The sequence below is a fragment of the Pleurodeles waltl genome, chromosome 6 (assembly GCF_031143425.1).
Source record: "Pleurodeles waltl isolate 20211129_DDA chromosome 6, aPleWal1.hap1.20221129, whole genome shotgun sequence".
In the NCBI taxonomy this organism is placed as follows: Eukaryota; Metazoa; Chordata; class Amphibia; order Caudata; family Salamandridae; genus Pleurodeles; species Pleurodeles waltl.
This window is the reverse complement of record NC_090445.1, coordinates 347,357,901-347,385,648: the sequence shown is the minus strand read 5'-3', so window position 1 is coordinate 347,385,648 and position 27,748 is coordinate 347,357,901.

Sequence of the window (27,748 nt, the reverse complement as noted above, 5' to 3'; positions counted from 1 at the left end):
GCATGTAGGGGGGCACAAATAAGGCCCCCCTATGCCACCAAAATAAAATATAAAAAATAAAAAATAAAACTTACCTGAACTTACCTGAATGTCCCTGGGGTGGGTCCCTCCATCCTTGGGGGTCCTCCTGGGGTGGGCAAGGGTGGCAGGGGGGGTCCCTGGGGGCATGGGAGGGCACCTGTGGGCTCATTTTGAGCCCACAGGCCCCTTAACGCCTGCCCTGAGCAGGCGTTAAAAAGTGGCGCAAATGCGCCGTTTTTAGCCACGCCAACTCCCGGGCGTCTCTTTTGCCCGGGAGTATAAATACCACGTAAAGGCCTGGGAGTCATTTTTTAGACGGGAACGCCTCCCTTGCATATCATTAACGCAAGGAAGGGGTTCACGCTAAAAAATGACGCACATTCCGGGAACTTTGGCGCTATTCGCCTCTAACGCCATAGTATAAATATGGCGTTAGTTGGCGTTAGTTTTGCGTCGAAATTGCGTCAAAAAAAACGACGCAATTTCGGCGCAAACGGAGTATAAATATGGCCCACAATGGCATTTTGCAAGTTTGCGCCGTTTTTGCGTCATAAAACGACGCAAATGCGGCGCAAAAAAAGTATAAATACGGGCCTCTGTGTCTTAATTCTATCCCAATGTGCCTGATTGCCGGCCGAACTCTTTGGTACATTTGTCGATAGAAGCCCGGCTCTCTTCCTTTGGTAACATATAGCAATACCTTCAGTCACTCAAATTTCCTTACCATTTTTTTGTCAGTAAATCGTAATCTTCCTGCATGCGCTTTGTTTAATTCATGTTGTGTTGTACTTTAGGTTTAATGAACCATTAAACGACCAGAAGGTAATATGATCAGTGGTCCTAGAAAACATGAACAAAATATTAAAAATGAGACAAAAAATAACAATTGCAAGTCACTAGATCTTAAACCGCAGTAACTAAAAAGTGGGCATAACTAAGGTCATTAGGAAACGAGATATGATCACCAATTAAAACAACCAAAAAAGAAGGGACACATTAAGTAATGGAAGCAGAAAAGGGAACCCCTTAATTGCGAAAGGTAGCGTGAACCTCTCTGAAAAAAGCAAAAGTATTTACTTATTTCAGAAGTCCGAGTCATGATTGTTTACACTAAGCGTAAAGTTTGAAATGGAAGGAGCATAATCCATATATGATTATTGAAGTATTTCACTTTTACAGAATTCACGTTCGCATAGCATGCAGAGTTAACAGGAAAGAACAGAACTCGAAGGGTGCGGTGCGGTGGCGGTGCGCTATTTTCAAAGATCTAGGTAAAATAAAAATGTTGCTACTGGAGAACACCCAGTACTCTAAACAAATTAGGTAATAGCACTCATTTTGGAGCGCCGAGCCCGAGTGACAACTAGATGTGACCCCTAAGTAATGTAGTACTTGAACCGAGGCTAAACAGAATGCCTTCCAAAACAAATGGAAAATGTGCTGCTGGAAAAACAGGTGTGCTTCATTTAGCATAAAAAGTTGGTAGGCGTCAAACTTAATTAGGGATTAAATATTGATTTGATTATGATTTGGTTATGTATTGGGTATTTTTGTGAAGGGTTTGTGTTGAGCCACATATGAGCGCTTACATGAAGGAGGGGGAAGCAAAGGTTTACACAATTGTGGTGAACATGATTGTTGGCTGGCATTGTGTAGCAAATCTAACAATACTTCAAATTTGTTGCAAAGAGACACTCTAAGAACCCTATAGGCCTCGTCAGCTGTGCGGACAGCCCCACTAAGGTTTTTTCAGCCAAAAAGTTACGATGTTTCAGTGTCATAATGGATAGGGGCTATTGCAGGTTTCTGTGTGACGTGGGACTAAAAAATATCTGTGAAAGCTCGTCCCAGTGCTCTGTAAACAAACCCCTCGCACGAGACACTATCAACCCAACATCCTTTCCATAGCACTTACCCAACCCCACTCCCCCTAGTCAATGTAGAGAGTATATATCAAAGCCTGGGGTAAACTGCACAACCTCGTTGAAATTACTCCAGTCGCATTCTTCTTTACAAGATACATTCATTAAAATAAAATGACATGAATGCATGTAAAATCAGCATTTGTTACAATATTATAACCAAAGTCTAGTCTCCCCACTTTTGTATAATTCCTGAAAAGCACCAGACATTTACAAGGATTCTGTCCAAGTCGCCCCATTGCTTCCACCCTCTGTTACTGATAGTGGGGGGATTGTCCAATTGAGAGAACGTCTCTGTTTCAAACTGCATTAATGTCTCCCCTGAGTTAGGGTTGTTTCTACTCCCGCCTGCACTTGCTGCCATCACTCTCCCATGTTTCCTGGCCTTTCCATCCCAGAGACAGCCACAAATCTTGATGTCCCAATGCACCTCTTTGAATGTACCATTTTTCTGCAATATCCAGTGCATATACTGAACTCTTAAACCTTCAATTTATAGGTCATTTAATCACATTCCCAGACATGTGTATACATGGCGATTTGGGGTCCTATGTGCAAAACATTTTATGTGGTCTCAAATGGACTAATTTGCAGAATTGTGTGTTTTGCGACCGCAAAAAAATAATTTTTAGATGGATAAATGCCAAATTGTGATTCAGTAACCCATTACTGAATCACAATTTAGGTTTCTGAATTAGTATTTGAAAGGAACGTGTTAGGGCGTCCTTTCCTAATACCGATTTAGAGTGGTGTTTTGCAACCTAATTACGGTCGCAAAACATTCATTTTTTACAGACACCTCAGAGGAAATGGTAACCATTCGCAAATGGGAAGTGCATCTCATGGGACCCCTTCCCATTTGTGAATGTTACTAAAAATATTTTTTTAGGAGCAGGCAGTTGTCCCATGGAGCAACTAGCCTAAGTACTCCTTCAGCACTTGATTTCAGTTGTTGCATGGGTTGAGCAGTCAAATGCTTCTCGAGGGAGAGAGGTAGATGCAGGGGAGTGAACACAGACACATCTCAAAATATGTTAAGTAGCAGAACAAAATATTATCCAGGTAAATACTTGCTTTTATGAAAAAAGAAGTATTTATGTGCATACACAGAACAAAACGCAGCATGCATGTCAGACCTTGCATTCTTAGTGTGGTTTTCCCTCTAACTTTTTGCCTTCAGACCATTTTGCTGACTTCACTTTTGTTGGCCTCGGGACTCTGCACAGATTACCACTGCTAAGCAGTGCTAAAGTGCTTGTGTTCTCTCTTTAAAACATGATAAGATTGGCTTATACCCCATTGAGCATACTGAATTTACTTGTAAGATATAGTAAGGTGGTACCACCCGTGCATGGGGCTTGCAAATTAAATGCTACTAGTGGGCCTGCAGCACTGATTGTGCCATCCACCTAAATAGTACTTTATTCATGTCTTAAGCCTGTCATTGCAGCCTGCATGTGCCGTTTTAAACTGTCAATTTGACCTGGCAAAATAAACCTTTTGCTAAGCCGAAACCTTCCTTTTTAATACATATAAGTCCCACGTAGTGCTGGCCCCGGACAGCCCAAAGAGCAGGGTGAAGTGTATTTAAAAAAGTGGACATGCACTGTTAAGTTTTACATTTTCCAATAGTGAAAAACTCTTACATTTGTTTTTCATTATTGCAAGTCCTACCTCTCCCTCTAGGATAACATCCAAGTTACCGTATTACATTTAATAAGCTGTAGCTTCAATTTATGGAATAGGTAAATCATTCATGTTTGGTGACTGTGGAATTGTAATGAAAAATCCTAACTTATGGTGAAGTTGGATTTTAAAATATAATTTTGTAACTTTGGAAATGTCAGTTTTAGAAGGTGGCATTTTCTTGCTTTAGTCAGGGTCCCCTACTGAACCTCGCTCTGTCGTGAGGACCTCTTGGACCTGTGCTGGTTCCCCCTGTTTTTAGTTTTATTTTCTATTTCATATCGGCAGTTAGGCTGCTTTTAGCAATGACGTTTGACATCTTTTTGTCAGCTTGCTTTTATTCTAAGAATTTAAAGAACACACAGCTTATTTAGCTAGCCTTTGCACGACATGTTTTTGGTACCTACTGTCCAAGGCTGAGAGCACTGTACACCACATGCTAGTTTGTGTTGCCCATTCAGGATATAGCTTCCAACACCTAGACACAGCATTGATTCAGGGCTGTGCTTCCAACACAGTATGGTTTATTATATAAATGATGCACTGACCCGGAAGGGGCAGAGGGCTTTCAGGATACAACCATCCTGGAACTAATGCTGTGTTCAACATGCAGCTCCTCTGGCGCTAATCTACCAGGCGAAGAGGACTCCCATCTACACCTCAGGCTGACTCCTGACACTATATTCAGGTATGAAGCTGACCGCTTAGATCAGGCCGGTCAGAAGGGTACACCCTCTATGCTCTCAAGTATAGTTGTAGGGTTAGGCAGGAACCTATAGAATGTCTAGAACCCCTACAACATCTAGGATCACATTCACCATGGTTTGATTTTTGATTTTTCTTTACCATGTTTATAATGCTTATTACAGTTCTTTGTTCCATCTGCCTAATTATCACAGCTCATTTGCTTTATGTCAGATTGCAATTGTTTCAATAAATTTATTGACAACATATCTTACATCTCTTTTGTGTATCACTTGGTTACGCACCCGGTTGGTTTGTGGGTTCATGTGAGGCACTGTGAGCTAGCCAGGATTCTGGCCAACAGATTCTGATGGTGTGGACAGACTTAGTCTCCAACAATCTGAAGTACTTTTATCCTAATACACAGTCCTATTGACATAGTAGGAACAGTATGACAGCTCCCTCCAAGAGCTCTCCTCTTCCTCACAGGGCACACTGGATTAGCAAGCTCGTGCTCAAAGCTCCAGGGACAGGCGGTCCTGGATTGCCCTGGGCGATGTCCCCTCAATCAGCTGGGAGACTGTCACACTATAGCCTCCAGCCCTCTTCAAAGGCAGAAGTATTACAGAGCTCCTCGACATACAGCCTGATTGGCTGCCTGACAATTGACAATGTTGGGGGCTTGAGCTTCCCTTCTTATAGTCCCTTTCCAGGCACTAAAAGTGATTTAGGGTCAAAGTCTTTGAAGTTTGTAATGGGGGTCTGCTTTCTTATCAAGGGTAATGATATAGACCAGACCAGATGTTCTAACATTAGGAATACTGATTTTTTCATTGTGATTTTCTCTGAATCACAGTTAGGAAGTCAGCATTCCTAATGCATGAAATGTTTTATTCCCAAATAACAATTCCAAGTAGATCACCCACCCCTCTGTCCTGCCTTTCCACCAGAAACCAGTCTGTCACAGCAGAAGCGACTACCAATCTGTATGCCCCACAACACAGGCCATGGAAGTAACTAGAGGTTCACATTTAAATGCCAGTCACAGTGACATGTGCATCAAAACGTTACTCCAGGTCCCTGGTCCTCCTCTTTATCCTTCTCTTACCTGACCCTATCTCCTTCTCTATATATATGGGGAAAAGTATAACACTATGTGGCATTCAAGTGCAGAGATTTTCTGATCTTGCATTAGGGTGGTGATATAGACCAGATGTACTAACATTAGGAATACTGATTTCTTAATTGTGATTTTCTCTGAATCACAGTTAGGAAGTCAGCATTCCTAAGGCATGAAATGTTTTATTCCCAAATAACAATTTCAAGTAGGTCACCCACCCCTCTGTCCTGCCCTCCACCAGAAACCAGTCTGTCACAGCAGAAGCGACTACCAATCTGTAAGCCCCACAACATAGGCCATGGAAGTAACTAGAGATTCACACTTAAATGTCAGTCACAGTGACATGTGCATCAAAACGTTACTCTAGGTCCCTGGTCCTCCTCTTTATCCTTCTCTCACCTGTCCCTATCTCCTTGCTTAGATTAGCCAACACCCCTTTCCAGTGACCTCTCCACAAATCAAAGATTACTCTTTGAAATGTGCTGAAGAGCCTGGCTCTCGATCCTCCATTGTGTGTCCCATCCATGGTCTCTGGAATGCAACAATCAACAAATATGTCTGGAGGGTTTCCTGTACCTCCACATGGTCCTCCAGTCATGCATGGGTTTTCCAAAATGGAGCTTAAAGTCTTCCATGTATTGCACCATTCACAGGCATTCATACATTGAGCAGATAAATGCAACCACAACATAGGCCAAGGGTCAGTACAACACACAGCAGTGGAACGTTACATGAGGAGGCTGGAGGCCTCACACCAGTGATGTAGGTAAAAAAGCCTTTTCACTCCTACTGATCACTATACAGTATGCTGCCACCACAGCATCCCTGCTACTTAATTCCTGGCAAGGGCAATAGCCTTTCACTTCCCACTCCAATAAGAATGCAATCAGTGAGACAGACCTATGTCATGGTGCATACGCAAGGGCTCATATTTATACTTTTTTAGCGCCGCATTTGCGTCATGTTCTGACGGAAAAGCGGCGCAAACTTGCAAAATACAATTGTATTTTGAAAGTTTGCGCCGATTTTGCCTCAAAAAGCGGCGCAAATGCGGCGCTAAAAAAGTATAAATATGGGCCAAAATTCCTTCTCACCCATCACAACAAAAAGCAGCATAAGGGACCAGACATCATTGCAGCATGGCACTCCGGGCAGGTGGTACATATCCATTACCATATGAAGGATTTTTCCCTTTCAACACTGGTCACTATATCACCCTCGGCCATCATGTCAAGTTGACAGTTAGTGCACCAGAGCCAAATTGCGACAAATGTAAGTCAAGGTAAAGGTCCCGGTGGTTGTAATGGCCACCTCAATATAATGCACTGTATCCAGACTTTGAAAATTTTAGATGATTTTACAGGGTATATGTAACGTACTAATGTGTAATTTTATTGTAGGGAGATGGAGGGGTCAGGCTCCTGCCGTTCCTGCCATATGGCTGGCACAGTCTCTTTTTTTTTCTGCCTGTTTTTTGTCTTCATTTTTTATGAAGTAAATGTTGTTACTAGTTAGCATTTATAGGCCCTGTAATGTTGTTTATGGTCTGGTCCTGTTGTTGTAGTACCAGCAGACAGCCTAATGTCAATGCTTGTTGGAAGAAAAAAGTGTGATGTCAGAGAATTCTGGGTATTTTCCAATGATATTGTGGAGACTATAGTTCTCTCTGTGGTGCCTTCCAGCAGAGAAAGTTCTCTTTGCATGGGGGTGTGACAGTAGAGTACATTCTGATGTGATGTCCCTTTACCAAGTGGGTAGCCTCTGGTTCCTTTAAACAGGTCTAACGGCCTTTGCAAGCCCCCATCAGTGGAACCCAAAATAAATCTGATATGAGACCATTGGGCTGAGTTGCTAGGGGACCGTGGTCACTTTCAGTGTCAAGAAGGCATCATCACTTTCTCAAAATATATGCTGTCGCTATGCCCAAGGCAATAGGTTCCAACTGTTCACCAACAAAACAGAACAATCTGTTGCTCAAAAGACATGTAAGAGACGGACAGCATCAGAAAAGTCATCAGCACAACTGGTGAAATACAAGCTTACCCTGCTTTCAATTAGTAATGTATAGTAATGTCAGAGCCAATGGCACTTCAAAAGACAGGACCTATTTTAACATGCCTGTAAACACTTACCTCTAAAAATATTGCACCTCTTCTTTGTAGGGTTAACTGCTTGTTCCTAGTTTCTGCTGGTCAGTAACCACAAAGTATTCTATATATCTGGGGAAATGTATAACACTATGTGGCATTCAAGTGCAGAGATTTTCTGATCTTGCATTAGGGTGGTGATATAGACCAGATGTACTAACATTAGGAATACTGATTTCTTAATTGTGATTTTCTCTGAATCACAGTTAGGAAGTCAGCATTCCTAATGCATGAAATGTTTTATTCCCAAATAACAATTCTAAGTAGGTCACAAATTGACCCATGTTGTAAATACTAATGAGCTATGTCACAATTTGAGACCAGTTAGGAGTCGCAGCCATCACAGGGATAGAGGCCTTCTGAGGTCTTCAGACCACCATGTCTGTGACTGGCCTTTAATCACGCAATCTTTTCTTTTTTTTTTAAGCATCCTGTTTTCTTCAAAGGAAAGCAGGATGCATTTCAAAAGAAACAATTAAACTTTGAAGTTTCATTTGTTAAGAGTATGCAGTAGTCTGTTGGACCACTGCTCTTAAAAAATATGTTTTCAACATTCCCAAAAGGGAAGGAGTCCCAAATAGACCCCTTATCATTTCCAATTGGGTTGCTACCACTTTTAAAATGATGGTTGGGTATTACTGTTTTGCGACCGGAAGTCAGTTCCAAAACACTATTACATACCATAAAGATTTGATATGTGGAAAGGACGCCCAAACATCGGCCCTTCAAAATACTGAATCGTAAATGCAAATTGTGTTTTGGTAACAAGTCACCAAATCACATTTTACATTTTGTACATTTAAAAAAGCATTCTGCGAATCAGGCCATTTTCAACCAGAAACATGCTTTGCACATCTCGCACATAGTCCTCCGCCATCACATAAATGCAAAGATGAACTGAAAACTAGGGACAGGATTTGATATATAAATTATAGCAAAAGAAGCAGAAGACTCTAGAAAGCAGAGACTAAGAACCATATGTACAGAATTAAGGAATTGTAATTCTTTCCGAATCGCAATTAGGAAATCGCAATTCTTAATGTATAAAAACCTAGGAGTAGGAAATAGCGATTCCTAATGGGGTCGCAATAGCCCTACCTCATGAACTTCTTTTCAGTCAGGTGACCCAGAGACAGGCTGCAGGCACTAAATGGCTAAGGCCAAAAAATAACCAACGTTCCAAAAAGTGACATTTTCAAAATTGTAATTTAAAATCACCATAAGTTAGTATTTGTCATTACAATTACAAAGACACCAAACATGAATGACTTACTGTTTCTCATTTGGAAGTTACAGTTTATTAAGTATACTAAGGTAACCCAAATGTTATCCCATGAGAGAGGTAGGACTTGCAATAGTGAAAAACAAATTTGAGAGGTTTTCACTACTATCACAAGGAAAACATAAAATTACATGTCCACTTTTTTAAACACACAGCACACTGGGCTGTCCAGGGCCAACCCTAGAAACAACTTACATATATTAAAATGGATTGTTTGGGCCTGGCAAAGGGTTTATTCTGCCAGTTCAAAATGACAATATAAAACTGCAGACAGATGCTGCAATGGCAGGCCTGGGGCATGTGTAATGTGCTACTTGAGGGGATGGTACAATCAGTGCTGCAGGCCCACTAGTAGTATTTAATTTACAGGCCCTATGCACAGGTAGTGCCACCTTACTAGGGACTTACAAGTCAATTAAATATGACAATTAGGTATATTCTTAACATTTTAAAGAGAGAGCACAAGCATTTTAGCACTGATTAGCAGTGGTAATGAGCACAGAATCCTAGGGCCAGCAAAAATGAAGTCAGAATAACGGTTTGAAGGCAAAATGTTTGCTAGAAAACCACATCAAGGATGTCAGGTCTAACATGCATACTATATTTTGCTTTGTATATAAATACTCCTTCTTTCATAAAAGCAGGTATTTAGCTTAACAATCATTTATTCTGCTACTGAACGTATTTGGACTTGTGAGCCTGTGTTCACCCTGTTTGCATCTACCTTCCTCCCCTGAGAAGACTTCATCTGCTCTACACATACTAAAACTCAGAGTCATGTGCTGGAGGGGCACTTGGGCTAATTGCTCAGGACCCACAGTACGTCAGTCCCTGGGACATCAGATGTAAAAGGCCTCATCCCCTACAGTTGGATCCAATAGTTCCTGCTTGTCCCGTGACCCTCTGAAAGTGGTTCTGACAGCCTAACTCTGTAGCAGGAGCAAGTTTGTGACAAACATTCATAGAATTGTAAACTATTTTATACCTATACACCTAACAGACCACAGTCCAAGGCAAATAATCTGCTTGGGTGACATTATCATCATTGACACCATAGCATGTAGGCTTCAACTGTCCCAAACACAAAAAAGCATGCATGTACACACACACACACACACACCCGTACAATCACCTTCACTTACACACTAAAGCACATTTCACACCAAAAACATGCGCAAACATACATGCACAAACCACACACACAAGCACACTACAGACATGCACACGCACACACCACGCACAAGCACAGCACTCACCACAAACACGTATACAGACACCCCACCCACACACACCACTAGCATATGCCCATTGACACCACACACATCCTATATTCATATAGAAGTGCACATACAGATACAATTACACATGCCTGGCAAATAAAAACGATGTTCACTCCACAATTGACTGCTTTAATTCAGTCTTACTTATTGTTTTAAAAATAAGGTTCTACATTGTTGAATTATACTGCTTTCTTTTTTCTTAATTGTCTTTAGCTGTCCCCAATAGAGAGAATTTTACTCCATGAATCAAGTCGCCTCACCAAGTCTTGGCAGCCCATATAGGGTGATCAGCATTTTTAAACAAACAGTGATAATTTGAGGGATAAAGCATTTCACTTTACTAAGATGAAACACAAGTAGTTTCCAGAAGACAGTGATGAAAAGCAACAATTTGACCTTAGTGTTGGCATGGTCTCTTAAAACCAGGCTGGAGGCTGAACCTCCACTTCAGGTCTTACAAATTTGATCCACGCTGTTTAATTCATGCGGTGGTTGGAGGGAAAACATTGAATTGTGATTGCATTGTGCATTAGCCTTTGTGTACGGAAACGTATCATTTATAATAATTTAAACAATGATCTTACAAATTTGATGTCCTGAAAAGGCCAAGTTTAAAACTGCTAGGTACTCAGCCAACATTTCTATTGTTGTGAGCGAGTTTTCCCAGTCTGTTTATCTTAGTAGATCATGCCTTGCCTAAACAATTATGGGTGCCTGCGCAATCCTGCCCAAGATACGCTCAAATAGAACTATCTTTTCGCTAAGTGGCGCGAAGCAGCTCGAAATGCTGTTTGTGCTGAGCAAAGAGCACCATTCTAGCGCAAATTGCAATGGAAAGAAAATACCCTTCAGGATTTTGCACTGCTTTGCGCCACATTGTTTCACTTTTCCCCACATTGCTTCACTTTCTCCCAGTGCAAACCCCTCGGAAATTTACCATAAATCTTCCTGGCATTACTCAGATACATACTTCATTGCTCTTGAAGCTGCACAACACGTTCCGCCTCAAATTGTTGGCATTCACACAGCGCATTGCAGAATTTCGTACAGTATGGGGCGAATATTGCTAAACTTGCCACGCAGTTGCTGGAAACTTTAATCTACAATAGGGTCTTTTTTTCTCCTTTTATTTTGTAGTGTTTGTCTTGTATACGTTTTCTTTCTGCCCTAAGGCCACTAATGTTGTGTTAATCCTTCACATCTTCTCTTGTAAACCTTTCACCTAAAGTTTATCAGTGTATGATTTTTGGTACTTATTTCATGTTTTCTCGTTCTGTGAGTAGCACAGATAAAAAGAAAAATGATTGAAATGTTTCAACCCATACCTGGGGTTTGCATCCATTTTTACAGTAATAATAAAAATCACTTATTTTGAAATCGTAAATGCGTTAGTTATTTTACTGTATTCTTAACATTTTCAAAGGCAACACCTGGTGCCATGAGCATACGAAAGTCCAGTCAGTTTCTGCTATTCGCAGAAATTTGCATGGTGCGAAAACAGAATCTTCCACAGGGCAGATCAAAATCTAAAAGTAGCTGAAAACAAAAGTGATACTGCTTGAATATCTCATTAATATCTAAAAAACAGAATGTCCTGATGATGCGAGGCTAGCAGGTGTTCTTGTCACAGATGCACCTCGATTGATTGGGTGGAGTATTGTCGGGGTGGGAGAAACTGAAAGTACGGTTTCTCAGGTGATTTGCATTCATGTTAGAAAGAAGCAGCAGCAAAAAAGCAAGATAATTACACAGAAACAGACAGGTGTACACTGGGACATGAGGGAGGGGCAATAAGGATTTTTTTTCTGCAAAATTAATCCCCAGATGCCCACTACAGGGTCATATGATTTACAAAATCTATGAAAGAAGAAATTGAACTACACAATATTATTGTTTTGCGCTACAATTAATAATGAGCTAAAATGGAAAAAGCATTACCCAACAGGTTACTGAAAGGCCATTGCAGCGTGTTTCATTCTTTCATCTGTTTTTCAAATCTATGTACCAATTTAGTACGAAAACGTATATTTTGGCTTTTTTTTTAGAGTTGTTTATGTTTATAAACATATGTAGAAATATACACCGGAATAAATGTAATGTTATCGGATTTTATGTAAACACATAGACGCACATTTATCTCGAGCACATGCACATAAATCTCTATCTGCACATAAATATAACATTTTCTATTGTCTAAAAATAATGTTTTATAATTTTTTCTGACGTACTGAAAACATGCCATCACGAGGTCTCTCACAACGAAGACCGGTGTGGTACATGAACAACAACCAATTTAAAAACCAGTAGAAAGGGGCAAATTAAAAATTATTTTATAATATGAAATTGTTTTTCGTAAAGCACCGTGGCCATGATTGCAAGGTAGGCAGATATAGACGCGGGATTATCAGGTGGCCGAATAAACGTCTCCGATGGTACCATTGCAGCTAAATCCAGCTATTATGCATGCATGAGTGACTCTAATATGGGGAATCATGTGCGGACCGGAAATTACTGGGTCCTTATCTGCACACAGATTGCCGATTAAGTGAATAATTCTTTACCATTTACCTATTGCTGTAAGCGATTAGTAAACAGGAGCATGGGGCCTGTGTGGGCTGGGGGCAGCGGTCATGTTCTGGCGGCGCAGTATCACACCCTGGAATAATGTTCCGCCTAACTTTAGGCCATTAAACGTAGGGATAACTGAAAAACAAATCGTAAAATATAATTCTGTGAGGCGCAGGGAATAGACTGTTTTAGGAGTCCCCAGTGCTTTAAATGGGCCGGTACTCTCCGGTACTGAGTACCGGCACTTTTTTATTTTGAGAGGGAGAGTACCGGCATATCTCAAGAAAAACTTAATACTTTTAATTGGAGAGTACCGGCACTTCTCAGAAACAAGCAGGTACTCTGGTACAGAGTACCTGCACTTCTATTTTTCCATTTAAAGCACTGGGAGTCCCCAGCCTCATAGTGATACTGATCTTTAGGTGAATCAAACTCAGCACCTGTACGGTTTCAGGCAAAAGTATCTTGTCAGCTTTTTCCTTTCTCTTCTGGTCTCTGAGTTCCACTCTGTGCAGGCCAAAGTGTCCACGCCAGGCCCTAACGAAAACTCAACCCCCCATCTGATCTGGCCTCATGCTTGTTTCCTATCTCCCTATTCGAAATCAGATTTTTCTGAAAGAGCTATTCATGGGCACACGTGACCAGGAGACCCTGGAGGAGCTCATATCCCCGCGCTTCCTGCCCTGGGCCTATTGATTGGGCTCACTTTACAGAGCAGTTGTGGCTCTTCTGGTTGAAGTGGGGAATTAGATGTGTATAAAAATAAGTAATGTTGAAATGTGGATAATTTCTTATAAAAAAAAACCTACAGCTGAGAAAAAGACAGCCTATATTGAATAATAATTAGCGCAAGTAAGTGACTATAGATACAACACCGACTCCCCTTTCATTCATCTCAATGTTGAACAGGGGTCGTGATGAAGGAATATAGGCACAGTCAATTAGTCTATTTTAACTCCAGTTTCCATTTCCAAACATCAAACTATATTTCTTTTCCTACTTTAAGTGCTATTAAGCAGCCGAAATGTGACATGCAGCATCTTTAAAAACTCATAAATTCCTCGATCCATTCCTCTTTTCATATTAAATTACCTGGTACTGTAATTGACTTTCATAGTGTGGTCCAGGTAAAAGGTAGAAAAAGGGCAAAGTCATCTTTGCTCCTGGCTAAATGAAAACTTAACTTTTAACCAGCATTGGCAAGCATTGGCAATGCCAATAGGTCTTGCATTACAGGGATGTTGCTGGGTAATGCAAAGCACTAGAGGTAAATAGCATAGGAATAGATATCTATAAGTATGGAAGCAAAAACAGCAGAATAATAGTGGTTAATAAGTGCCCTCTTACAGACATAAAGACCTGTGTAGATAAACGACTGCACTCTTCCCATCTGTGATGTCAGATTAAAACATCATAAAGTATCTAGTTATTTAAGGCACTCCAGTATCATGTGTGTGTCTCTGAAAGTTCAAACATAGACAGCTGGAACAATAAACAAAATGATCTCAGTTGCTTGGAGGGCAAGTGCTTTTTTTGTGGAAGTACACAACTTCTGCCTGATCAAAAACCATACTTGTGGCTCCAAACATGTGGTGGAGCCAAAGCCCGTTTCTTGTGATGGTCGTACCAAGCCAGACCATAAAAAGCAGGTTGCACTGTTAGGAGGAAGTGGGATATGTTTTTTTTAAATTGTGCATCCTTTAACTGCAGATTGTATAGCCCCACACGCCAACTGAACACATATAGTTGCCTTGCCGGGTATAGCAACTTTATATTAAAATATTTGGTCCTTTTAAGGCAGAGCACATGTAACTGAGCTTCTTTAGAGAGTGGCAGCCACTGCAGAAGAGAAAAACACAAAGCACTGAGATCACAAAAATGTGAGGATCATTGTGAAAAGAAGAGTTGTGGGCCATTTGGTCCCTTGTAATTGCACTGCCAAGTTTTCATGAACTGCCCTGCCATCTTTTCCTACATAAAGTAACATATCTATTTCTTATAATTGTTTGCTATTTAGTTACAATTTTGTTCTTCTTATTTACAATTTGTGTCACAACACTTTGTTATCTATTGTAGGATTGGCTCACTCGCCAACTCCGGGACTTTCATGTATAGCTGCCCTCCCCTTAGTGATGCAAAAAGGGTAAGAAAAGTTAATTTATAGCTTGTCCTCCCAACTTTATAAAATATGGGTACCATCATCCATCTGCACATGAAGTGACACCACTGGATTTCTCATCATCCATCTGCATGGAAAGTGACATCACTGGATTTCCCATCATCCATCTGTACAGAAAGTGACTTCATTGGTTTTCATCATCCATCTGCACAGGAAGTGACATCACTGGGCTCCCCCCAAAATGGCCTTTTAAGAAGAAGCCCAGCAAGCTGACTCATTGCCATCCTCCATCTGCGTGGGACGTGACATCACTGTATTTCCCATCATCCATCTACACAGGAAGTGACATCATTGGATTTTCCTTGATTTCCCTTCATCCATCTGCACAGGAATTGACATCACTGGCTTTCTACCAAAACCGTCAATAAAAAAAGAAGCCACACAAAATAATTTATTTCCATCATCCATATGCACAGGAAGTGACATCACTGGATTTCCCCTCCTCCATCAGCACAGGAACCAACATCCCTGGATTTCCCACCATCCATCGCACAGGAAGTGGCATCACTACTCCCCCTCTCAGGACCTACTAAATGGTAGCAGCTGTGTAGACGCGCAGCAGGCACACTGATGGCAAACCAAAGGCATGCCAAAGGTAAGTTTCTCTGCACCAGTTCACGCCTGTATTTCGCCCCGCGTCAGGAACCACGGTCCTCCTCCCTCCTGTCACTAACCTGCTGCAGCCCCCACGCTCTCAACTCTGCTCCACATGCTGCTGCCTCATCAACAAACACAACACTGAGGACGCGTTCTCCTGCAAGTTTTCATGCACTTATACACACCCAGCACTCACCGCACCTGCTCCACCAGTACTGAACACCCTACTTTCTCACACTCACATAGTCCTGCAACCACACACTTCTCACATTTGCATGCATGCTCCTCACCATCCGCTCACTCACTGTACACACCACATAGTTATGGGTGCTACTGCATAACAATGTCCTAGACCCACTTTTCACATGAAGTCTGTCTGGATTCCGCATCAGATGCGTCATCACCACAGCCAGCCCTCTTAACTACAAGATTGCCAGACAAGACAAACTTCACGAGCCTGGAGTTGGAATCACCATCATGCAAAATAGCAATATCAGCTAGCTGCACCACCTCCATAGACACATCATCCTTCTATATTAAATACCTGTTGTTCAGGCTCCATGTCACGGATAACTTAACCCTAAGAGGCACTCTCATCTACAGACCACCGGGACCACAGGCCAACTTCACGAACATCATCACAGACTTCATTGCACCACTTGCCTGCAATGTAAGCAATTGAATCCTACTCGAAGACCTGAAATACCACCTGGAATACAATGCCAATCCCAATTAAAAACATTTAAGACCTTGGAAAGCTGTGGCTCACCCAGAGAGTAAATGTACCTGCCCACATTGCTAGGCACCTCCTGGAGCCTATTTTTACCACTTGTGACATCATCTAACTTGACAAGCCTATACCTGTCTTCTAGACAGATCAAACTCTCATCAAGTTCAGCATCCTATTCAAGTCCAACGTACATCACCATCACTATATACCCTGCCAAAATGTGGAACAGCATCAATGACGGGGACTGGAACACCACTTTCAGCATCCATTTACCAGAACACATAAACAGCCTCCCTATCCCAAAGCCATCAAGAATTTCAACAAATGGATCACCTCTTCTGCTGACTGCCTGGCTTACTTCAAACACACCATTACAACAAGAGCTAGACCTCAGGACAGTTGATAAACAAAGGAACTCAGATTGATGAAAGCACCATGCATACAAGTGGAGCGCAAATGGAGAAAAAGCAAGGACAATGCAGTCACTGCCCTGAGACACTACCATCAAATGATCTGGACCACGTGCCGCTTTTGTTGACCACATTGATGCCAGCAACAACAGAAGCAAATAAATGTTTGACATTGTGAAGGATTTCACCCCACCTATGGACACCTCCAGCTCAATCACCCCCTCACAGGATTCCTGCAAAAATGTCTCAATTCTTCAGCAACAAAACCACCTCCATTTACAACAACTTCAACCCAACATACCTCCTCAAATGTCTCCTCATCTTATCCAGAGAACTATTGCTCACATCATGGCTCGACATCACTCCAGAAGAAACCACTGCACCATGAATTCCATCCACTCAAAGGCCCCATTGGACCCCTTCCCCACAACACCTAGTCCAGAGGATGGCAACCATCAGTGCCATGCTTACATCCATTCTGAATGCCTTCACCTCTTTGCAACCTTCCTAGGTGCTTGGAAACATGCAACTGTCCTCCTATTGCTGAGGAAACCATTCACGGACCATTCGTGGCTCGCCAACTACATACCAATCTCCCTGCAACCATTCCCAGCCTAGGTCCCAGAGAAATCATACACAGATGCCTCAATGGATACCTCAATGATCAGTAATGCCTCAACATAACTCAGTGTGGTTTCAGACCCAATCACAGTATAGAAACAGCTTCAAGGCCACCACGGATGACATCCGCATGACTGGACAGAGGAGACACAGTGACCCTCTTATCCTCCTGGACCTCTCTGCAACATTTGTCACAGTCTCCCATCCCATCCTCATCCAATGCTTACACAACATTGGAATCCAAAGGCACACATGCCAATGGATCTGCTCTTTTCTGACTGGAAAAGCCCAGACAGTCTTTATGGCAAGGTAAAGCTCAGGCACCCACAACCTCAACTACTGCTGCAAGGATCCTCCTTGAGCCCAACCCTTTTCAATGCATACATGATCTCTCTAAAGAGTATCATCCACTATCATGACATCAACTTTATCCCCTATGCCAATGGCACGCAGCTCCTTCCCCCCCTCACAGAAAATATCCCCAGTACCAAGATCATGTACAATGTCTTCATAACTAAAATTGTCCATTGATGAAGTCCAACTGTCTGAAACTGATTCATGCTTCCATACTATGAATATGCTGAAGGGAAATATTCAAGTGGCGCCCAATTAGCCCTCAGCAAACCATCATGCATTCCCATGTCACAAGTTAGGTGGACTATGGAACATGGCTTATGCCAAGATCAACATAAAACTCACCAGAAGGTTGTAGACCATTCAGAACCCAATGTCAAGAATCACTTTCAAGCTACATGGTGCACTCTCATCACACCACACATGAAAGAGCTCCAATGGCTCCCATTAAGCAACAGGCATATTTCAAACTCCGCACCTACACTTTCAAGGCACTACATAACACCAGCCCATTATACCTCAACCATCACAATCTGCTTTTACAAACCCTTCCAGATACTTCTGCATGTCCAGACTCCTAATTGCACAAATCCCATGTACACAGAAAACCAGATCCAGCATTCAAGCCTTCTCCTAAAGTGCGGAATGACCTGTTGCTTGACATAAGAGCCTTCTCCTCATTTCTTGAATTCTGCAAGAAGCTAAAGATCTGCCTTTTCAATTAGTCCTACCTGGTCCTAACTGGCTTATTTACAAGCCCCTAGCTCCAACGGAGTGTCACTTTTAGTGGCGCTCCAGTGGCACGCTCCAGTGGCACTGTATTATTTCCATATTTACAAGGTGGTGTTAAGCCACTTTGTGTGGCTTGCCACCGCCTTGTAAATATGGGCCCAATGCAGTTTTCTGCAGCAGAAGGGTGTGAAATGGGAAAGCTGCACTGCAACACCCATTGCATTTCGACACTGCCCCAGATTTACAAGATTAATCAGGATTTGTAAACCTGTGGCAGCACCACAAACTAAAATTGCACTACAAGGAGAAATACTTCTATTTCTCCTTGTTTTTGTTTTTCCTATGTGTGCTGCATTTTGCAGCACACATAGAAAGAGCAAAACACCATTTATGATTGTTTATATGCAGGAAGGTGTCCCTTCTTGCACATAAACAATAATTAAATAATGATGATTTGCTACTCCTATGTGTGCTGCATTGTGCAGCACACATAGGACTAGCAAATCACCATTATTGATTGTTTATGTGCAGGAAGGGACACCTCCCTGCACATAAACAATCAAACCCTGCAACGCAGGCACCCATGCACTATGGTGCAAGGGTGCCTGTGTTGGCGCTAGGCAGCTAATTTTAGCACCACTGCTAGGGAAAACACAGGGTTGTGCCATGTAGTATAAAATATGGGGCATCCCTGTATTTCTGAAGTGACACAGTGCTGAGCTGCCAGATTTGGTGCAGCGCCGTGCCACTTTTTAGTAAAGGAGGCCCTACTTTTGGCTAGACTCATTACTGCTAAGCACTTGGATACTCTCCCAAGTGAAAGTGCACTCTACAAATCTGTATAACATAACATATATTAATAATTAAAAAAATAAATAAAAATTTTTCCTTTTCCCCTTCTATTCCTCATAATAGCTAGTTAAACAAATTGGTCTAATCACTTCCATATTATAAGTACCCTGAACATTCTTGTGTGACTGGTATGTGGCAATGGCTAACAGGAAATTGTAGTCATTATTACAGTGGGCAAAGTTTAAAATTCACCTAAATGGTCAGGTGAGATCAGAAAGCCTTGCCATGTGTGAAGGCTGGTGAACATTCCCGACCATACCCGCCTTTTCCAAATTACACAGATTAAGGCCCTCGTTGCAACCTTGGTGGTAAATGCCAACTACCTCCGCCCTGATGGCTGCCAACATACCGTGACCGCAGCGGTATACCGCTACGGGTATTATGACCCACACAGAGAAATCCACCACCATACAGACACACACACAAGTTCGCCAGACCAAAGGGCAGTGATAAAATGGCGGTACCAAAACCCACACTGTTACGCCAACAGAAATACACCCACAGTATCAGGACCCATGAATCACTGCAGCGGTCTTTCACCCGCGGTTAACCATTGGTGGTACACACTGCTGCACTCCAAATACACACACACTTATAAAACTACACCACATTGGAAAATTCAAACTACACACACCTGATACACATACACACACCACACCCACACCATTATAAAACACACACCTACATTACCCACAACCCTTTCAATGAAAAATAAGATTGTGAACAGAGAGAGAGAGACAAGCCAGGAGCGCCCACTCAATCTGAGCCACAGAACACCATCACCCATACACCACCCACACACCTCACAGCACACACCACAACACATCACCCCACACATCACCCCACACATCCTCACACATACCACTCACACCACATCCATGGCACCCCAAAGACACCCCAGGTTTTCAGAGGAGGAGCTAAGGGCCATGGTAGAGGAAATCATCCGGGTAGAGCCACAGCTATTCGGATCACAGGTGCAGCAGACGTCCATTGCAGGGAAGATGGAGCTATGGCAGAGAATAGTGGACAGGGTCAACGTCGTGGGACAGCACCCAAGAACAAGGGATGACATCAGGAAGAGGTGGAACGACCTACGGGGGAAGGTGCGTTCCGTGGTAGCAAGACACCAGGTAGCTGTACAGAGGACTGGCTGTGGACCCCCACCTCCTCCCCCACAACTAACAACATGGGAGGAGCAAGTCATGGCAATAATGCATCCTGAGGGCCTCGCAGGAGTAGCAGGAGGACTGGACTCTGGTAAGTCAAATCTTTACTACTATATCCCCCACCCTACCTGCATGCCATCACAAACAACAACCCCTACCCTCACCCCCATCACTCCACCAACTCACAAATACCCCACTATAACAACCGACCCATCCCAAATACCAAGCCCTGCATGCAATACCAATGCATGGACACCCATCACAGACCTGCATGGACACCCATCACTAAAGCATGCCCATCAGAGAGAATCACCTAGCCCACAAAATCACCATGCACACAAGGCAAATGCTGATAGTGCAATCACAACCATACAGGGAAACACACCCATACACAAGATGGTACACCCAGATACAATAACACTGCATTTTCAACCCCACAGGACCCCCACTCAACATCACCGGAGAGGAGGTGCCACCAACATCCTGTCCCCCCACATACAAGGCCCACAGTGATGACAGCAGCTCTGCACGCCTGGATCACGATGACCAACCTGGCCCATCAGAGACCTCTGGACAGTTGGTTACCCTGCCACAGTCACATACCACAACAGAGTCTCCCCCCTCAGGAAACACCACCACAGCACCCACCCAGCAGTCACATACCTCTGTCCCCAGGACACGTCAATAAGCAGTGTGTCCACCTCTACAAGGACCCCAGGCAACCCCACAAACCCAAGAAAATCAGGGACCTGGGGTCAGTGGGCATACGGTTCAGGGGACAGAGGCCCAGGACAACAGGGAAACTGGGAGGACTGCTGTGCGACAGTGGAGGACAGGCCCAGGGAACCCACTCTCCACGAGGCACTGAGCAACATCCTGGGAGCATACCACCATTCCCAGAAGACCATGGACCAGATACTGGCCAAGTTGCAGGAGACCCAGCGGCTGCAAGGGGGACAGTACTTGGGGATCAGGGAGGACCTCAAAGACATCCACACCATTCTGGTCACCATTGCAAGGGTGCTGGCAGACTTGGCCAACACCATGAGGGAGGCAGTGGCACAACAACGGGCCCCTGACACTAGCCACACCGATGAACAGCCTTCCACCTCCGGTGGCGCTAGTCGACAGGAGGCCCGCCACAGGACCAACAGGCCACCAGCACCCACTCCCTGCAGAAGGAGAACCATCCCGCTAACAGTCCCTGTGATCCAGGCAAAAGCCAGAGAACAATGCCAAGACCCCCGCCAGGAAATAAGACTTTCCTGATTGTCATCCTTCTGTCCCACTCTGTCACCCTGTCCACCTTGAACTGCCATTGCTCCCCTTCCTATGCCCCACTGCACAATGCACCTGTGATACAAAGATACTGGACTCTACCCTGGACTTTCCTCCACCATCAGCCCAGCCCATTACACATCCCCCTGTACTTATTAGCATTTAAATAAACTCCCTTGGAACAAGTACAATTCTGGAGTCTGTCAATTGATTGAAATCTGTATTAGTACAACATTCTAAAAACATTGCAAATCTTATGTACACTAATTTATACGTTGGTATGACCTGTAGTGGGCAGCAGTACACATACCAGGAGCCCGAGTGGGGCACAGAGATCTGAAAATAGAGATGCCAAAGGGTACAGTAAGAACCCATAGACATAGGGAAATCATGCTGCCATTCATAATGTCCAACAGAAAACTGAAAAGAAAAGTGAAGTTACAGTGTCTTTCACTGGAAGTACTGCTGTATGATCTCACTTCTGTTGTCCACATCTTCTTCCTCTGCCTCCTCTTCCTCACTGTCCACAGGCTCCACCGCTGCCACAAGACCATCTCCAGGCTCATCTTCTTGTAGAAAAGGCATCTCAAGGCCAGGTTGTGCAACATGCAACATGCAACGATGATCTGGCACACCTTCTTGGGTGAGTAGTACAGGGATCCACCTGCCAGATGGAGGCACCAGAACCTGGCCTTCAGGAGGCTGAAGGTTCTCTCAATAATCCTCCTTGTTTGCCCATGCGCCTCATTGTAACTTTCCTCTGCCCTTGTCCTGGGATTCCTCACTGGGGTCAGTAGCCATGAGAGGTTGGGGTAACCAGAGTCACCTGAAATATTGAAGGACAACTGCTAGACACACACTACACCTTAGGGACAACCTCATACCCAGACACCAAGATATATTGAGTGGGGACCTTGGGCTCACCTATTATCCACACCCAGTGCCTCTGGAGTTGAGCCGTCACATATGGGATGCTGCTATTCCTCAAGATAAAGGCATCATGCACAGAGCCAGGATACTTGGCATTCACATGGGAGTTATAGTGGTCAGCCAAACACACCATCTGCACATTCATAGAGTGATAGCTTTTTCTATTCCTGAATACCCGTTCATTTCTCCGGGGGGGAGGAATAATGCTACATGTGTACCATCAGTGGCACCAATGATGTTGGGGATATGTTCCAGGGCATAAAAGTCAGCCTTCACTGTTGCCAAATCCTCCACCTGGGGGGAATACGATGTAGCTGCGCATGTGTTTCAGCAGGACAGACAATACTCTGGTCAACACGTTGGAGAACATTGGCTGAGACATCCCTGATGCCATGGCCACTGTTGTTTGGAAGGAACCACTTGCCAGGAAATGGAGCACTGACAGGACCTGCACTAGAGGGGGGATATCTGTGGGCTGGAGGATAGCTGACATCAGGTCTGGCTCCAATTGGGCACACAGTTCCTGGATTGTGGCCCGATCAAGTCTTTATGTTAGGATAATCTGTCTGTCCTCGTTGTCGCAAGGTCCACCAGGGGTCTGTACACTGGAGGATTTCTCCATCTCATATTCTTCCTCAGTGGTTGAAGCCTAGGGAACAGTGAGCAGAGGGACATATTCACACATCAATTGCAATAATGATGCATCTCTTCATTTACAGAACCAGTATGTGAATCCGAGAGTCAGTTGATGTGCCAATGTCTTCTGTGACGCATTTAGGTGCCCCCCTGAAATGGCTGCCTGACCTGTGAGGAGAGACAAGTGGAAATGAGGTAATTCTGCTGGCATTGTGTGCCGTTGCGGTAGACGGTTGATGACCGCCGTGCATCTTTGCATTGGTTATCATTGGTCCCTATAGGTTCCAAGAGCCAATGGCGATGTACGCCAGCGGTGGCGGTACGCACCGCCGTGGACGTGACTGACATTTTCTTTCTGTTTGCTCACTTGCTACCTGACCTTCAACAGGAGAGGATCTACACTGCAAGTGCTGCTGTGACCTGTGTCTGGAAGTGACAATGGCTCATGTGTCTAGGGAAAGGGACCCTGCCTTCACTGCGGACGGCTTGGAGAAACTGGTGGATGGGGTCCTACCCCATTACCGTTTACTTTATGGTCCTACAGACCAACAGGTGAGTACACTGTGAGCACGATGCATGGGGCATGAATACATGGAGTACTGTGTGTGTAAGCCTTGTGTAAGGGGAGGTGGCTGAGGGGTCCTGGGCAGAGTGCTGCATGTATGGTGGTCAATGTATGTGTGTTAGTGGATGGGAGGGATATGGTGGGCCATGAGTGTGACAGTCCGGACGGTATTACTAATCCCTTTTCTGCTGTATTTTTCCTGCAGGGCAGCGCCCATCAGAAAAAGGGTATTTGGCGTGCCATCGCCAAGGAGGTGCTGACCCAGGCGGAGCACCCACTGCCGCAAGCGGTGGGAGGACATGCACCACTGAGCAAGGAAGATGGTGGAGGCCCAGCTGGGTCTGGCCTCCCAACGAGGAAGGGGTGCCCATCGTACCCTGACCCCCCTGATGTTCCGCATCCTGGCGGTGGCCTATCTGGAGTTAGATGGGCACTTGAGGGCATCACAGCAGCCACAAGGGGGTAAGTACAAATTCTGATTTATGTGTTGGCACGCGTTAAGGTTTTACCTGGGTGGGGGATGTGGACTGTGGGTGCCCCTAGGCCAGGGCGAACATGGCAGGGTAGGTCCCTTGTTGGGCAGGCTCTGAAGCACTCCAAACCCAATGGTGTTAGTGGGCATCTACTACTGGGCAGGGTCCTGTGGGTTTCAGGTATGCAGCTGATGGCGTTATGCCATGTCCCCCATGGGCTGGTGACTAGCATTGTAACTGGTAGTGCATGTCCTAATGCATAGGGCTGTTCCCTGTGTGTTGTGGATGCCAACGGTAATGTTGTTGCTGGCATTGACCAAGCTATCCTCTGTCTCTCCCCTCCTTTTTGTTTTGTCACCCTGTCCTTGTGTGCATTAGCATCATTTGGCAGGGGAGCACAGGCCTCCAGCGACAGAGGGTGCTGCATCCCACATGGGCCTGGAGGCCGTTTCCACTTAGGGTGAGGGCACCAGTGGGACGGAGGGCGAGGGGAGCACCATGATGGAGACAGGAGGGGACACTAGAGACAGCGACTCCTCCTCCGATGGAAGCTCTCTGGTGGTGGCGGACACCTCTGTGCCCACCCCAATAACAGGTACAGCCGCCACCCCCCTTCCAGCCCTTCCCTCCCAGCAGCCTCTGAGCATGTTTCCCATGCCCGCTCACCCAGGAGGGTGGGCATCTCCTTCGCCCCAGGCACCTCAGGCCCTGCCCCAGTCAGCCCTGCTGCCCTCAGTGAGGAGGCTATTGACCTCCTGAGATACCTCACTGTTGAACAGTCAACCATTCTGAATGCCATCCAGGGTATCGAGAGGCATTTGTAACAAACAAATACATACCTGGAGGGCATTCACTCTGCCACGGTGGCCCAACAGAGAGCATTTCAGGCTCTGGCCTCCGCACTGATGGCAGCCATTGTCCCTGTCTCTAGCCTCCCCCTCCAACTTCCTCTACCCAGTCCCAATCCCCTCAACCCCAGCCTATACCAAACACACCTTCAGATCAGCAGTCACCCAAATCAACACACAAAAATGGTCCAGGCAAACACAAGCACCACACTTCATCTCACAGGCACTCACACAAGCGCCATCCCCATGCACACACACCAACATCCACTGCCTCCACTGTGTCCTCCTCCTCCTCATCGTCAATCCTCCCTCAGAGCAGCGTCTCCACTCACACCTCTAGGCACTACATCCTCATCCACTACTTCCATCACCAGCACGCCCATCACTACACACCCCTCACTGGCAGTCACCACCCCCACATCCATGCACACACCCCCTGTGTCCTTTCCCACTGTGTCTGTGACCCCTCCTCCCAAAGTACATAAACGCAAGCACACACCCATCCAACAGCCATCCACCTCCCAACAGCATCCAGCTCATGCACCTGCACCCAAACGCAGCAGACTGACACCTCCTACAACCACTCTGTCTTCCTCACTCCAAAACCTTCACCCTCTTCCCGTCCCAGTGATCCTAAGAAGATTTTCCTAGCCAACATTGACCTGTTTCCTACCCCTCCCCCTGTCATTCCCCTTGGGCCAGGGTGGCCAAGACTCAGCCCAGCACCTCAGCCACCAGGTCCACGTCCGCTGTGGTTCCTGCAGCTGTCAGAGGCTCAAAGGGGGCACCCATCAGGCCAGCCAGTGTGCCATCAACCCCTGCAAGGCAAAGAACATTCTGCCACCTGGGAAGGTGAAGAAGTAGACAGCATCCAGCAAGGGCAAGGAGCCACAACCACCCAGCAAGGCCACCTCAAAGACTTCAGATGCCAGACCCAAGGTGACACTACCATCTGCCAAGGGCAGGAAGGGGCACAAATCACCAGGCAAGCCACTTCAGCCGTCTGAGCCTGCAGGTGAAGGCCTGGTGGCTACTAGCACAACTGCCAGCACCTCCACCTCCACCGTGGCCAGCACCACCGCAAGCACCACTGCAAACACCGCCGCAAGCACCGCTGAAAGTGGCACCACTGCCAGCAGCAGCAGCCCCAGTGGGCAGCCGTCCGAGGCTGCAGAAGAAGGGCTGGAGCCTCCCGCCACCACTGGCAGCACTGGCACCTCCACTGCGGCAAGCACCGCCACCTGCACTGCCGCAAACACCGCCACCTGCACCGCTGAAAGTGGCACCACTGGCAGCAGCAACAGCCCTAGTGGGCAGCTGTCCGAGGCTGCAGAGGAAGGGTTGGAGCCTCCCACCACCACTGGTAGCACGCCCACCAGCACACCACTACCTCCACTGTGCAGCCATAGCCACAGACTGGTGGACTGTAGCCCTGCCTCCACGGACTATCATGCATCCTAACCACTGCAAATCACGTGGGTCTGACACCCAGATGAGGGACTGTGATCTGGCACCCTCCACATGCTGCATCACTGGGAACAAAGCGCCATCCAGAACCAGTGGAGAAAGGCATCCACTCACTGCATCCCTCCCAGGATGAAGCACACTGGGCACAATGCCCCATCCAGAACCAGTGGAGAAAGGCACCCACTCACGGCATCCTTCCCAGGATGAAGCACACTGGGCACAATGTTTCTAGAACCAGTGGAGAAAGGCATCCACTCACCGCTTCTTTCCCAGGATGAAACACACTGGGCACAATGCCCCCTCCAGAACCAGTGGAGAAAGGCATCCACTAGAGAGACTGTGGCTTTGCACTCCCCAGGACCAAGCAATGGGCAAACCACCCACTTGAGAGACTGTGGCCTTGCACTCCCCAGGACCAGGCAGTGGGCAAACCACCCACTAGAGAAACTTGAGAGACTGTGGCTTTGCGCTCCCCAGGACCAAGCAGTGGGCAAACCACCCACTTGAGAGACTGTGGCCTTGCACTCCCCAGGACCAAGCAGTGGGCGAACCACCCACTAGAGAGACTTGAGAGACTGTGGCTTTGCACTCCCCAGGACATCGCAGCGGGCATGAAGCCCCCTCCAGGAGCAGTGGCGTTGGACCATTTTCCGGCTGAGGTGCCCCCATTCCCCATCCCCCTGAGGTCCCTGTGTGTTTTCGACCTGATGCCCCTGCAGTGTTCTCTCCATTTTGAGGCAGGAGTCACGTGTGAGCTTGGCCTATGTGTCATGGCCCAGTGGGCCACGGACTATTTTTGTGTGAACATTGTCCATCATTTTGTATATATTGTATATATTGTACATACTGTTTATTTATTTATGAATGTATTTCTCATGAATTCTACTATTACACTAATTTTACTCAATTCCTTTTGTCCTTGCTTTCTTCCAGAGGGTTATGGGGTGTATATTTAATGTTGTTGTATCGTGTTGGGGGTGTGGTGGGGGTGGGGGTGTGGATGTTGCGTGTTGCATGTGTGTGTCACTTTCTTTTTCCTCCCCTGTCTACTAGGTGCTGTACTCACCGTGGTCATGGTCGCTTCCGTCAGTGCTCCTGATATATGAAGATACACCAGCATGGGCAGAACGTGCAGCTCGGGCTCCATGGCGTCCTGGTTCTTCATTGAGTGTTGAGAGGTGAGTGGTTTCCCTTCCAGGT